Raw genomic sequence first — 16,720 nt, forward strand, 5'->3', positions numbered from 1 at the left:
TGATTGGCGAGATTGGCAAGAAAGGATACTAGGATGTGCAAAACAACTCTGAGATACATTTAAATTGCAACATCTCTAAATTGCTAGTTCGAATGCATTGAAACTACCGAAACTCACGTAGTTACGGTTTCCAAAACACAAAATCGGCAACAGTATCTTGGCCATCAACATTAGACAACGTGAAAGTCAGTCGGTTAAGCTTCAATATGAGTGACGGAGGACATGGCCGTTCTGTCCCCAGTCCTAGACCCAAATAATTATGAATAGGCATACAGTAATAAGCTACAGGCTATGCCTGACAGTCTTCACCCATATCAAGAGCACGAGGTTGTTGACCTCACTATCCCAAGCATGAAGCAATAACAACAAGAACAAAAGTTCTATATCCAGATAGGACCATTCTTTGACCCCAAACGGGTCGTTGTATTGCAACACACCGTTTTCAAGTTTACTTCGCCGTCTTGTTTTTGCACACGATCAATCTGAATGTTACGGTCAGCTCGGGGAAATGAACTTTGAACAACCTTGGGACTCTGTGACGTCAGCCAGCCACACTTAACCGGCCTTCCTGTTTTTCTGCATACCTGTTGCGTTGTGACCGGTTACGGTTACCTGACAGTACAACCGTAATTCTGTTGATAACGTCGTCACCTGGAAGTACGATAACCGGTTGTGTGCATATTCATGAAGAACATTTTGTACACTACAGTTATGAGATGTACATCTGGATGTTATCATATGGACAGTGGTAGGCATCGCCTTCCACCCTCAACTTCTCTCAGATTTATTGCAGTTTATGACGTAAATTTAGCATCTTTTGGTGGTCACTCAAGAGTTCCTAACAATGCATATAACTAGCAAGATCTTACATCTTTGCTGTGTGCCTTGTTACAATACGTTCTGATTGAATGTAATTGTAATTGTTGGTCCGGTAGGCCTATATGAGTTTGAAATGATGTGGTCAGAATCTTACATAATTTGGTTTTATTCATCTATGCTTTCGACAAGTTGACAAAGGAATAAGAATGCAACTCAACCCTTAAATACGTGATTCATGTTTAATAATAACTGAAAGGCATGATTAGCGCATGCAGTTTTTGAGATCAGAACATTCACTATTGGGGACACAAGCAACGGCTGTGGATTGGCTATGCCGAATGGAAATTAAACATCGAAGGTAATAATAATAATAATAATAATAATAATAATAATAATAATGGCATGTGGCCTCCGAAGAGGATTGGTGCAGGTCTTTCGAGCTGACGCCCTATTGGCGACCTGCGCGTCGGTGAGGATGGGGCCCTACTTGAGATGAATTCTAATGTTGAAGACAGCACACACACCTAGGCCCCGAGCCATCGGAAATAACTAATGAAGGTTAAAATCCCCGTCCCGGCCGGGAATCAAACCCGGGAACCTCTGGACCAAAGGCTATCACGCTAACCATTATGAACTTACTACAATTATACAAAGTGATCTTGAGATATTGGTGTATAATTGTCATCGTTTATATTTCATTGAGAGCGCCAACACTACTTTAATATGAACAATTCTCGGTTATAATTCTCTGTTTGAAATCTCTGCCTTATGCACCAATCGACTACATTAATTCACATAGTTCCGCAGCCAAGGAACAGAGATGGTACTGACAATGAGGCAATTTGTAAATGGCATTACCATAAGATGACATCGAATCCTTCATTTCTCCACACAGTACCGGATACGTTTTTAAGTTCTGCATCAGTTTCGCTGGCAGCAGCGAGACCGCTCTAGGAAATATTTTCAGAGGGTTGCCTGTCTGCCATATGCGATTTAATGAGATTCTTCTCTCTCCGAAAAGAGGGTGCAGGGAAAGAAAAGCTTCTAAAAATAGAGAGAAGCAAGGGAAGTAAGATCCGCTTCTTGCTGCGAGTTGAAGATGGACACGTCGAGAAAAATCAGTCTTTCTCAATGTGTCCTCACCGTAAACAAGAGACTCGCATCCATGACATCTCTCGCCCGTTTCAGTATAGTGTTTGTCTTCACAAAGCCTGTGTAGTGGGATGCTGCGAACATGTTCCAGGATTTTCACTAATTCCCGATGAAGAAAAAGACTCGTTTGCATACATACTCAATTTCTTGTGAACATTTGCTGATTGATCCTTTGAGTGCCGAAAAGTTTGCAGTTACTTTCTAAGTACGGCATGAGAACAAACTAGATAGCCATAACGGGGTACGCTTTTACTCGCGTTCAACTATAAATCCCATTTCCTAATCCCTGATATTACGTTCATGTGTGAAAGTCAAGAATTTTGGATGAAGTACAGTGATCATCATTAATGCTGGAATAATACAAAGACCATAAAAAATGAAGTGATTCTCCCGGCCATTGCACATGTATGAAACCTTCTTCTTATCATCATCATCATCATCATCATCATCATCATCATCATCATCATTATTATTAGTCTTCTTCTCCTTCTTCTTACTTGTAGTCTTATCCCAATTACTTGGGGTGGGCATTATGGGTGAATTAAACCAAGTTGTACGGCCAGGCACCTTTCCAGACGCAAACCCTATTGAGTATTCCTGTGGTGGTTAGTAGTGTTTTAGTAAACACACACTGTCTCCGAACTAGAGTAATTAATCATACGCAGTCAAAATCCCCGAACCGGCAGGGGCTCTGTGAACCGAAAGCCAATACGCTTATCGTTCAGTCAAGGAGCGGGACAGTACTATGAAATTATAATTTACGGTATTTATTTCAATTAATAACGCTTCTTTCTAAAATGTGTCCCTTCGGTATTAAATACAACTGAGATGTTTTTATAGAAACAAGAATTATCAGAAGACTGAGAAGAACACTCAGTCATGTAGAAGCAGGCCTAGAGGAACATTCTTATCTTCAAAAATCTTTTAAATTACTTTTTAAGATAATTCCATTGCGTGCAACTTAATGTTTTTTAAATTATCGCGTTGAATACATTTTTAAATTAGAAAATACACTATAAAGAGGAAAATATTTACTAATTATTTCGTTCTTGAGAAAATAGAAAACAAAAAGTAACCGTGGCATGTACGACGCATTAAGAGCCTTGGATGCCAATATGGTTGCTGCCCAGTCAGATGACTAGCAGATATTGAAGTGTCACATGGTCAGCGTGACATCCTCTGCTATATTTCTTGACCGGGGAAATCTAGGAGAATCTGATACTAATAATGATTATATCTGTTTAATTTCCCTTCAATTGCTATAGACAGTGTTAGAGACACCGAATGTCGTAGTTCTGCCCCGAAGGATTTCTTCGACGTGCCAGAAATCAGCGACAAAATGTTGTTGCAGTAACATCCTGAAATATCACAGCCGAGATAAAAACAGAAGGGCGACTAATCGACTGTTCCACTAGGTCGGAGCGAAGTCGTGCATTGGAAGACGAATTTACAAGATATCATATATTCTTAAAATTCACCTGCATCTGTCTCACCTAAGCATAGAAGTAGCCTACCGTATGTGATGTGTGTGACAAGTTAATTTGCTCAAAGTCTTATCCATGAACATCTTAACAAAGGCAATTTTAAGAATACATGTTCTTGCGAGATATGTAGCTGATGTTGGACAACCTAAATTAGGTTTCTTTCAATCTGACCTTGAGCAACGGTCTAAAGGTTTTCAAATCATTAGATCCGCTACAGAAGCGAACCCACGAATTCTTCCGTATGAGTTAATGGAGGAGATGCATTAGTCAGTTAAGAGTATCTTCTTCCTCCATACGACTATGCCAATTTTCCGCGCTACTGCTTTATAATAAGATAACCTGTCTCCTCACCATGCTGAGGTATTGCTCTCATTACAACAACGCTGGACGCTCAGAGCACGTAATATCCAGCATGGACTACAGGCTATAACTATAAATAATCGAGGATGTTTGGTATTTATTTGCACGGAATGAATTTCCGTCAGGGGACTTCCATCTGGGGATGCCTTAATGTGTCGGATCTCCTCCCCTCACTTTTTTCTTTTTTATACAATTTGGTTTACGTCGCACCGACACAGATATGTCTTATGGCGACGATGGGATAGGAAAGGGCTAGGAGTGGGAAGGAAGCGGCCGTGACCTTAATTAAGATACAGCTCCAGTATTTGCTTGGTGTGAAAATGGGCTGCCGACAGTGGGGTTCGAACCCTCTGTCTCCCGGATGCAAGCTCACAGCTGCACGCCCCTAACCACACGGCCAACTCGCCCGGTCCTCACTTTCTCAACCAATGATGACTCTGCCACGGACACGTTCATTCTTATGACTTTCAATCTGATCTATTTTTTTTATCATTGTCCTTTTGTAATTAGGTTATTTTTCTTTTATAGTGAACTTTTTTGTTGCAGCGTATTTCTACAGTGCAGATATAAAGGACTTGGTGTCATCCTTTTTTGTTCCTAGAGTAACGAAAGAGTAAGACAATTATTGGAATGATGTTCATCTAACAATAAGTCCTATTCCGTGTGAACAGTCTTAACTCTACAGGTATCTAATCAACGTCCTAAAAAAATTATTATCTTCTCCCTTAAGGAATAGGTAAAAGAAAGCACAAAAATTGTTAACCTACAAGATTGTGGAAAATGTATTACTTTGCTGCTAAACATGTTGTGCTGTGTTTGCCTTCCTTCACATTCTCTTAACCTACTGTAATGCAGTTTTAATGATACCGAACAGGTTAGCTCAGTGCGATGGGACACGGCAATTTATGGTTGCTAGCTCCGAACTCGGGAAACAGGTGGGTTCGAATTTCCCGTCAGCAGTCCTCGAAATGGTTTTCCGTGTTTTCCCATTTCAGCTCCAGGAAAATGCCAGGATGGTACTTTTCTCAAGGCCACGGCCGCTTCCTTCCTATTCCTAGCCCTTATAATTACAACTACACCCACATACAAAACCCTCATGCAGCGAAGCATGTAGCTCATCCCATTGTATGTACCGGGTAAAGCAGCTACAGATCTGGTAAGCCGAACATGTCCTCGGACACTCCCGGCACTAAAGACCATACGCTTCGCTATGATACACTCTCTATATACACCATGCAGTCTGACCAGCAACATTCTGTGAAAGATAATCCCCTATAGATTTTAATACGGACGCAGCAAATTTTCCCCGATATTCCGATCAACGAAAACTAGGGCAACCTCAAAAATTAGGGAGAAATCAGCGACCACACGGCTAAATATGATTTATATTTTATTTCCTAAAATACCAATCAGTATATTTTCTTCTCCTTATACTTTACGCTATAGATATTAACACGTGTTAAGGACGAAAACTTTTCCCCCTTTGCATTATTTCCACAAAAGTTATACGTCTTCAGTGACATTGCTTGGTGTTTGCTTTACTGCCAGGCTAGCTATGCCTAACAGTCTGAATCTAGCATGGGATGCTGTCACTTCCTGTGATATCCACTCAAGATCGTATGCTAGATTATGTCCATCGATCTTTCTTACGAGGAATGTTGTACACACGACAGCAGCCAGAACGTGTGTTCCCTCACACATTCTTCATCTTAATCACAAGGCCACCTTCCTTCATTCATTCCAAGCAGACTGTCCGTCAGTCAACTAGCTATGTTCAGGAGAAATTTTCCCGAACACTGGAGCAGTGTGTAATGCTACCAACTGGAGGAGAATTGTTTTCCGAACTGGATAGCTGCAGCCGCTTAAGTGCGGCCGGTATCCAGTATCCGGGAGACAGTAGGTTCGAACCCCACTGTCGGCAGCCCTGAAGATGGTTTTCCGTGGTTTCCCATTTTCACACCAGGCAAATGTTGGGGCTGTACCTTAATTAAGGCCACGGCCGCTTCCTTCCCACTCCTAGCCCTTTCCTGTCCCATCGTCGCCATAAGACCTATCTGTGTCGGTGCGACGTAAAGCAACTTGCAAAAAAAAAAAAAAATGAATTGTTCGATCTTTATCTTCTAGCGCAGTTGGTTAATCGTTGCCCTTCTGTACCCACGAAACGGGTTCCATCCCAGCTGAGGTCGGTGGCATTTGAGGGTGTTTAAAACGTGACAACTCCGTGTTGTAGTTTTTTGGCCCATTAAACTCTGCGGGACAAAAATCTGATATCCTAGTGTCTCGTAAAATCTACAGCAACCGAAGGGACGTTAAATAAATATGTTTATTATGATTTTTATTATATTGACATATTGACACCGGCCGTGTATTATTGTTATTCGTTTCTTTTCTTCTGAGGACGACGATCTCCTACCCTCGACTTGTTGGTCCGTTACTCAGTTTTACCTTATTTACAGCAAATCTCAGCAAAGAACTTACAGTATTGGGAACTAGAATACACATTGAATGATTGTCATTTTGGAAGATGGTGTTCGAAAGATGGCGAGGCGGTAAAGGCGTGCTCGGTTCGCCCGGAAGGACGTGGGTTCGAATCCCCGTCAGGAAGTCGTAAAATTTAAGAAACGAGATTTCCACTTCCGGAGGTGCATATGGTCCTGAGGTTCACTCAGCCTACACCAAAAATGAGTACCAGGTTAATTCCTGGGGGCAAAGGCGGCCGGGCGTAGAGCTAACCACTCTATCCCATCACGTGCCGAGGTTAACAATGGTGGAAGCCTTTACCTTCCACTCCTCCAAGGGCCTTCATGGCCTGTATGGAGGTGACTTTGCTTTGCTTTGTTCGAAAAATGGATATACTTGTTTCGTCTAAGCTACGTCTGAGAAATTATAGGAGAATTTTGGGATACCTTACGGAACATTTCCCAATTTCTCATCTATAAACGTTCAGTAGAACAGATACAAGTAAAATATATTACTAGTCATGAAACATTGGCTTTCACCAGGGAGAAAATAGTTCCAATCCTGGGTAATGTACAGGATGTTTTTTAAAAAATGTGTGAAGTCCCTATAATTAGATGCTTCTACGAAACATTGTACGTTCCATGGGTCAAGATCACAAGATTTAAAGTAATGTGAAACAGTGCCGCAACTTTACTTATTAGAGAGCATTCATACAGCAAGGCTGATAAGTGATGATAACCACATTGTCCCTGGATCCCCAGTGGAAATGGCGTATGGCTTTTAGTGCCGTGAGTGTACGAAGACATGTTTGGCTCGCCAGGTGCAGGTCTTTCGATTTGACACCCTGCGCGTCGTGATGAGGGTTAAATGATGTTGAGGACAACACATACACCCATCCCCCGTGCCAGCGAAAGTAAACAATGTTGGTTAACATTCCCGACACTGCCGGGAACCGAACCCGGGACCCTTGAGACCAAAGGCCAGCACGCTAACCGTTTAGCAATAGAGCCGGGCAGATCCCCAGTGAACACAACACACGGCAGCAGATGTTCAGAGACATGGAGTATTTGCAGGTTATTTTTCCTGATCTCGTGGTGACAGAAACATGCCAGTAACGAACAGGGCTCGCGCTGAATTATTATTTTTTAACTATTTGTTTTACGTCACACCAACACAGGTCCTACAGCGACAATGGGATAGAACATGTCTAGGACTGAGATGGAAGCGACCGTGGTCCTAATTAAGGTACAGCCCCAGAAGAAAATGGGAAACTACGGAAACCCATCTTCAGATTTCCCGACAGTGGAGTTCGAACCCACTAACTCACGAATGCAAGCTCACAGCTACATAACCAAACCGTGTAGCCAAATCCTTCAATTGCACTGAGATACTGGCTCTGATTGTACTCAGTATACGGTTAAGAATCCTTGTGAGGGCAATTGGTGACCTGTCTGAAGCAGTGGAATATTGAACAGAAACGAAATGCCGAAAAACTGCAGTTAATTACAATAATTATTCATACTTCCACAAATACCACAAGAACACATGTTATCAGATAACTCTGATGATTAAATTACTCCTACCCCCTAAAGCGAATCAAGAATAACATGTTGAAGAGGATCATCACAAGTACAGTTCGCTGTTTTGCCGGAACAGAGTGTTATCAGATGTATGTAATTACGGCTAAGCAAAAGAAGGAAGCGTGGTTCTCGCTTCCCACGCGAGTTCCCACAAGGGAGCAAGTAAACCGTTGCTGCTCCAACCTGAAATAACCTCGAGGATACTTCATATTTAATTCGTCCATTAAGCGGAACTACTTCTGACCATACCGTTAAGCTGCACCAAAACCAAGTGACTCAGCGCTCGATTTTAGAATCACAAATTAGGGTCCATAATTTATACAAGCTCACTCTTCCTGTTGGCATCTGGGATCTGTCTACTACAGGCATGTAGCCCTTTCTCTTAAGCAGGGCCGCCAAAGTTAATTACATGCAGGGCCAGTAATTAACTTGATCGATTGGTCGCGACCCACAAGCACAGTATCCCGCAAAATACGCTTTTTTAGGTACCTTCACATCTTCATTGATCTCAAATCTCGCAAATAAAGCCTTTAAAGATGCCCCTATATATTGCGCTCGAATCTCTCCTATTACGCTTCATTTGTCTATAAATTATTCCTACCTTCACTTGCAGGTTTTGCCAAGTATACCTCCCGTTAACTGCGCTCCTTAAATCTGTATCTATGTTGTTACCTCTTCTCTCTCTCTCTCTCTCACTCACACACACACACACACACACACACACATTCCTATCCCCTGGTTCTGGAACGTTTTTCTTGTCAGTTTCACGTTATCCTTGGCTTAGTGAAGTATCTGAAGTATTACAATGACTATTAAACTCATTTCCTGTTCTTGAATTAAATGAAATAATAAACAATCATGCCAGTGCCAGTAGTTTTCCTTTTTTTTCGAAAATATGCTTCACTTTCTCTGACACTATTGCACAGGTTTAAAGTACTGAGAATGAATGAAACACTAATGGGGAGTGGAGACACAAGACAGTGAAAAGGGTGTGGATAACGGTACAAGAGGGATGAATGACATGCTGGTGATGTCCTTAACTGCTGGCCGGGGTGCACTTGGAACGTTAACAATGAGCTACTTGTTTTCGCTACCCTCCTCTACAAGGATGCACAAAAACTGCGCGGTATTCCTTAAGTCCTATTTGGTTTATACGGTATTTTGCCTTACTCGATTCTGTGTCTCGAAGGTACTAAAAACTGAACTGAAAAATGCATTTTAGAAAAATGACGTCAGTTCAGATGGGCGACAAGAGAAGCCTTGGCGGGCGTATGTGGGCCCCGGACTGTAGTTTGGGAGGTCCTGCTCTGAAGAGTGTAGCCTACCTCAGAGAGTATATTACAATTTCTAGAAACGTACATAACCACGACAGCCTTCATGGCTTCATGAACGGCCTCTCACAGGTGGTTTCCGTGGTTCAAATTCCGGTCAGTCCATGTGAGATTTGTGCTGAACAAAGCGGAGGCCGGATAAGTTTTTCTCCGGGTACTCCGATTTTGTCTGTCATCTTTCATTCCAGCAACACTTTCCATTATCAGTTCATCTCATCTGCCAGGCATTAATCATTGCCCCAGAGGAGTGCGACAGGCTTCGGCAGCCGGCACAATTCCTATCCTCGCCGCTAGATGAGGGCTTCATTCATTCCACTTCTGACCCGGTCAGGATGTGGATTTTCATTTCTTTTTTTCAATCTACATGACGGCTGGACGAAGGAGAAGACATTTTGTTTAGTAACCGGTGTTCTGCCACTAATGGAGGCAGAGCAGATGTCTCATTTCCTTCTCGAAAATCCTGAAATGACATGTCACATCCCTGTGGTTCAGATTCTACGTAAAACAGAAGGGGCTGTGGCTATGATTCACGTTGTAAACAGTCTCGTAAAGCTATACGCTTGCTTGCCTGATTGCAGGATCATATTATAAACATAGTGCTGGCATTTTACACGCTGAACTGAGAGGCGGCAATTCCCAGTAGAAATTTCTGAGTGTGGATTTTCAAAAATTAAATCCTTGGACTGGCCGAGATTCCAACCCGGAGTCTCCAGGTACGCTACCCCTGCACCACGGGGCTGCCAACCACATACTCTCAATGAGTGAAATTATGTTAGGGCTCTGATTGTAGAATTTAATCTTACAGCGCCATATAGAGTAGAATTTGTTTTATATCCAACGATACATCCCACCGCAAGTTAGTAAATTGGAACGTTAGCTTAGCCAACTCCAAATTAGTCCACGTGACTGAAATATTGCGTGTCGATATGCACACACACACACGTTCATCATTAATATTTCTGTCCTCATACTACCCAACAACCTCTCTGAACACTCGGAAGATTTTTGCTTCTCCAGTTCGTGGACAAGGATAAAGGAAAACGGTTGTCTCTGGCAGTTACAATTATCTGAGCAACAGTAATATGGGATGTTTTCTAATCAAGCTTCATTGTGCCATCCTAATTGCGGGAATGGAGACACGTAAACACGAGAACTACTGGTGTGGCCGTTGCCCCTCTCGTCAGAACTTTGACTCAGGCAAGCACCGGAACCTCTCAACACAACCAAAAGAGTTCCTACGTGCTCATCAATAAAATACAATAACACAAATGAAGCAATTTAACTTCTCTTTCTCGCAAAAGTGAAAACTGAGAATGAAATGCGGCGATCGGGCGCGATTTTGTGTGAAAACTGTAATAGGCTAGATCGCCAAAGATATATCACGGATCTTAAGGCACTTTCTTGTTGTTTGATCCATTTCAAACGAGGATTTGTGTTTATTTCCTGGTATGGGTAACAGTACAGTATAATTTTTTTCCTCTGTATGTCTCCGTCTGAATTAACAAGACGCGACTAAAATCCCAGTCCGGCCGGCAATCGATCCTAGGGCCCTCTGTTCGAATACCTCCACGATGACCAGTCTAAGAGCTGGATAATCCGAATTCTATAGTATATTGTATATAGAATATTGTGAAAAGAGACGCTGGAGTTTAAAATTTGAAACAACATCACATTTCACCTAGTGCACCGTCACTGCACTGTGGTGTCTGAATAGCAAGCACACTGGCAGCCAGCGTCTTGTAAAGGAGTGTTAACCCAACTGACGAGCCCGCTGCCATGCTGGGATGAAACCTGGTAATGTCACTATGGAAACGGCCTAAGGACTTTGAATAATTTAAGATCTGGAGATGTCATGAACCAAATTGTAAATCGGGGCACAGATTGTTGCCAAAAAATTCGCTGAGCTCCTAGGATTTGAAGGCAACAGTGCTGAGTTTTCAGTCCATTTCTATTTCACTTGCGCACTGACAGCGGGTACAGGAGGCTGGCATTTAATGCTGAAGATCTCACTACCACGGCCTTCTGATGCGTTAAATTGGACTGCATTACATAAGAACACGAAGCACGGTGAGAAAACAAGAGGATCCAGTCGACTTCGCTACGACTCGACTAATTACAAGCGTACTTGGTCAAGAAGTTTTTGTAGAGGTGTTTTTAATGAGTGTATTCTTAGTAGAAAGACACCAAGAACCAATCTCCGGTAACATAAACAGCTGCTGCTAGCAATTACCTTATTCAATTACATGGACAGTGTGATAGAAACAGCACTGATACACTCCACTACAATCAATAATAGAGATTTGACCATTCTCGAAGGCTATTTGCAAACTGAAACTTACGTAAAGTGCGACACGTTATTAGTTTCGTGTCTGTCACTCATTACCCCTGAGCCTAGAACTATAATTAACTTAGCCCGGAGGATCATTACCTCAACCTGTTTTAGTGAGAATAGGGAACCAATTACATTAGCTGTGATGGCACACACAAAAATTGAAGGACACGGCTTATTAAACACAACACACACATACATCTCCAACATAATTGCATGCTCTCCTAAAAACTCCAGCATTTACAAATGTATGCATGTTTGTTGTGTGGTGAGTACTGGCAGGTTTGATCCTCAAAAGTTACGCCATCAGCTGTCACAGATAGCCAAGGCATCAGTGAAAAGGCATGCTAGGGAAATGAAGAATGATGTACTTTCCAGTTTCTTTCCTCGCCAAGCCAGAAGTTGCCATTACATATCAGTCTGGCAAGCCCACTGAAATGTATGTACCAACAGACCCTATGAGCGACATTTTCACACCATACATAACAGGGACTGGCTGCATTAGGAATGACATTCTTCTTCTTATTATTATTTTTTTACGGCCATTAACAAATTTTAAGGCTTGCGGAGACAATGAGGTGCCGAAATTGTGTCCCGCAGGATTTCGCTTACGTGCTGGTAACAAGGATGTCATATTTGAGCACCTTCACAAACCACTGTACTGAGGCAGGATCGAACTCGCCAATTTGAGCTCAGAAAACCAGCGCTTTACCACCTGAACCACTTTACCCGGCAATAATAATAATAATAATAATAATAATAATAATAATAATAATTTGCTATTTTGTAGTTGTGAATGGCGAATTGGAAGACTGGTACGTCCTCTTGTCAAACCCTGACAAAATGACATTTTAACAAGTTTGCCCACTGAAGCGTTGTATTTTAGAGGACGTATTCAACATCGAAGAGAGAGCCAATCAAATCACACTATCTCGTAAACTACACAGGATGAGTAATTGGCAGAAAACGTGGAGGGGGTTCCAAACCAAGGTTTGGCTGGTGAAAGGCCAGGGTCTCATCCACGGTCAGAGCGCAAGTAAGATAATGGCTAATTATCGCAAGAGAACAACCGTAGCCTTGGCAGTGAGTTATGGTGGCGCATCTGACCGTCCTTGAAGCTGGGAACACCCACGACGCGGTGTGGCCCAGTCTAGCCCTTATGCTTGGAAATGGGGTGTGCATAAAGGCAGGTCAACACATGTTCACAACACCCAGCCATCTCAGACGGCAATATATCTTGTCTCCACCCCTCATCTGACTAAGAGATTTCCTCCTGTCTTCAGTCCACTTGTAATTCATAATCCAACCCTTGAAACGTCCCATTCTAAAAAGTGTTACTCCGATAATGATCCATCTATCTGGAAGACTCAAGCAGAAGAGACCATGTGTTAGTCGGAATCTTTGCAGATGTAAAGATGTCTGGCACATGAGTTACTCAAATAAATCTCCATAACCATACATCATTTCATTACCTACAAAAACAGTAAGGCACCTGCTAAAAGCTAAATTTTGTCCTCAGCTATACTTCACAGACGCCTTGCTCAAATGAATTCCATGCTTCCCTTGGGTCATTTCAGGATTCCTTCTATCCTAAAACTGGCCCAATAATTTATATAACCCAACATTTCGAAACGTGCTTTCATGAATGCCTGTGAAGCTGCGTGCTGGACTAAACTTCAGATAATCCCATTCCGGATTTACGAGTTTTAGGACCAGGATCCACATCGCTAGATCTAAATAGAAGATTACAGAAGCGTTTTCATTCATTGCTAGAAACTCGAACACTGGACGCTGATAGGCATGAAATAATAAAATTTGTTCATCTGAGTAGCTCAGACTGCAGACCACTGGTTTTCAGAGCTCAAGTTAGCGGGTTCGATCTCGGCTCAGTTCGATGGTATTTGAAGGTGCTCAAACACGGCAGCCTCGTGTCTGTAGATTTACAGGCAGGCGAAAGGATTTCTGTGGGAAAAAAATTCCAGCACCCCTGCGTCTATGTCCGGTTTCTTGGCTGAATTATCAGTGTACTGGCATTTAGAGGTCCCTGGGTTCGATTACCAGCCGGGTCTGGGATTTTAACCTGAAGGATTAATTCACCTGGCTCGAGAACTGGTGTTCGAGTTGCTCCCAACATCCCTGCAAAGCATACACAACGCTATCCTCTAAATGGTTAGGGTGCTGGCATTTGGTCGCAGGATTCCGGGTTCGATTCCCGGCAGGGTCAGGAATTTTCACCATCATTGGTTAATTTCGCTGGCACGGCGGCTGTGTGTGTATGTGTCATCATCATTTCATCCTCATCACCACGGGCAGGTCGCCTACGGGTGTCAAATCAAAAGACCTGCACCTGGCGAGCCGAACATGTCCTCGGACACTCCCGGCACTAAAAGCCATACGCCATTTCATTATTATTATTATTATTATTATTATTATTATTATTATTAACCTAATTGTTCGACTCTCTGGCTGAATGGCCAGCGTCGAGGCCTTCACTTCAGAGAGTCGGGGGTTTGATTCCCGGCCGTGTTGGGGATTTTAATTTCGTCTGATTAATTCTTCTGGCTCGGGGACTGGGTGTCTGTGTTTGTCCTAATATTATACTCGTCATATTCCGACAACACACCATACTACCTACAACCACATAAACACGCAATAGTGATCATATCCCTCGGCATAGGGTTGGTGTCAGGAAGAGCATCCGGCAATAAAACAGAGCCAAATACACACCTGCGACGTTGTTCGCACCCGCGGCCCCACGGGTGTGAGGAAATTATAGAAGAAGAAGAAGAACCTAATTACAGTGAAGTGGTAGGTTAGGTGAAACAAGGTGTAGGATATGCTGTATGGCAAACCACTGCGAGAAGTGAAATATAAGCGATTTTAGAACATTGCGGGAATTACACTGGACAAATTAATGTAGGGCCTACTGTATGTCCTATCTCGTTTCACCTAGCACAAGTCCTGCTCAATGGCTAAATGGTTAGCGTGCTGGCCTTTGGTCACAGTGGTCCCGGGTTCGATTCCGGGCAGGGTCGGGAATTTTAATCATAATTGGTTAATTTCGCTGGCACGAGGGCTGGGTGTATGTGTCGTCTTCATCATCATTTAATCCTCATCACGACGCGCAGATCGCCTATGGGAGTCAAATGAAAAGACCTGAACCTGGCGAGCCGAACTTGTCCTCGGACACTCCCGGCACTAAAAGCCATACGCCATTTCATTTTACCTAACACAAATTTTCCATGCAATCACTTGTGTGTAGTGATGGTGGACCACGGTACTAATCATCGTAGCCATTGCGGGATCCATAGAAGAGACCGGGCAACGCCGTACCTATATATACCAAGGTATTCCATTTCTTTGCAGGGCTGAAGATCAAATATACTGTAAAGCCGCCCGGCCTGTACTGTGTTACAGAGGCCACTGGACTAGGGAAATGGTCCGGACTAGGACAGAGTCACTTAGATTACTTGTCCTCTTCGTACGTGTCTGCGACTGGGCAGTATCTACAATAGCGACTTAGAACTGTCTAGATGATTGCCTACAAGTTGAAATGTTGTTAACGCAAGAAAGTTACAGTGCTGCTTTGTAAGTACTAGTCCGTAAATTTATACTTCAAACCCTCCTTGTAAATGACATCGTATACATAAATTCTAAGCAGCAGCCGAACTCTGGTCAGCCCTAGTGGGTGTGTCGAACAAAAGTTTGCCGAGCGGTTTGCGAAAATCTGCGGAGACTTGTGTCGTAAACGTTTTTACAAGGGGCCACAGTTTCTCTTCTGCCAAGAAGAACAAGGGACGTGGGTCTAATGTTTCCGCGGGTCGCCTCTTCAAACACAATAGAGAGGTAGCATTTACAGAGTTACGGAGGGACAGAGCGCGCGTTCCCATAGGCCGAGCTTAACATTTGGCAATTATTGCTCAAAGAACCGTCAGAGGAACGACATCAAACACTCGCTATTGTAATCAAATATGCAGAGTTAATAATGTTCTATAAACGACACAATTTCTGCATGGATTTTAAAACGCAGATACTTAACAGGCGAATAAGACGACTGTGGACATCCACATCCCATGATGTATCATAATACATTGGATATACAAGTCCTGGCCGCTTCCTTCTCAGTTCTATCCTTCATTGAATTATACATGTAGCACGCACGTTATTTGACACTTCGGTACAGGTTCTCAGACAAAACTTCGTATGCATTAACCACACAAAGTTGGTGACCATGATGTTCAAGCCCCTTACATGAAAACACACCAACTAATATTACAACCAAGGGCCTTAGTGGATAGCTAAAGTCGATGGCATTTGAGAGTGTTCCATTGCGACAACTCCGTATAGTTGACCTCCAATACGTTAAAGAAGTCCTGCACGACGAAGTTCCGGCAGCCAAATGTATCCTCATTATAAACAACTATGCCTGTCAGCGTCCAGTCTGCAAGTCTATGTGAATTACCGGGTGAGTTGGCCGTGCGGTTAGGAGCGCGCAGCTGTGAACTCGCATCCGGGAGATAGTGGGTTCGAAACCCACTGTCGGCAGCCCTGAAAATGGTTTTCCGTGGTTTCCCATTTTCACACCAGGCAATTGCTGGGACTGTACCTTAATTAAGGCCACGGCCACTTCCTTCCCATTCCTAGGCTTTTCCTGTCCCATCGTCGCCATAAGACCTATCTGTGGCGGTGCGACGTAAAGCCGCTAGCAAAAACAAGTCTAACTGAATTAACTATGCACATCCACAATCCTCTATTTCCTACTAGCCTTTGGCCTAGTTTAGTTCCACACCTGTAATTATTAAGAACTCAGTCTACCCATCGTCACTTTGGTCTCCTTCTGCACCCTCCTATCCTCCTCCATGATCCCACATGATCCCACCACCGAAACCGGTTTAGTCGCACAGCTTAATCCATGGAGTTCTTTCCTGACTTGACCGTTATCTTTTCTTTCAGAGTACGATGGGCAAAGTGGCCCAGACAGTAGAAGCGGTAGCTTTCTGATCCCAAGTTGGCGAATTCAATCGGTAGATTTACTGACACGTAAAACAACGCCTGAGACAAAATTCAGGCACATCGGTGTCTCCGAAAATCGTAAGAGTAGATAATAATGGACGTCAAAGAGAAAGTAATTTATCATCATCATCATCATCATCTGTTTACCCTCCAGGTTCGGTTTTTCCCTCGGACTCAGCGAGGGATCCCACC

This window comes from Anabrus simplex, chromosome 2, assembly GCF_040414725.1.
Source record: "Anabrus simplex isolate iqAnaSimp1 chromosome 2, ASM4041472v1, whole genome shotgun sequence".
NCBI lineage: Eukaryota > Metazoa > Arthropoda > Insecta > Orthoptera > Tettigoniidae > Anabrus > Anabrus simplex.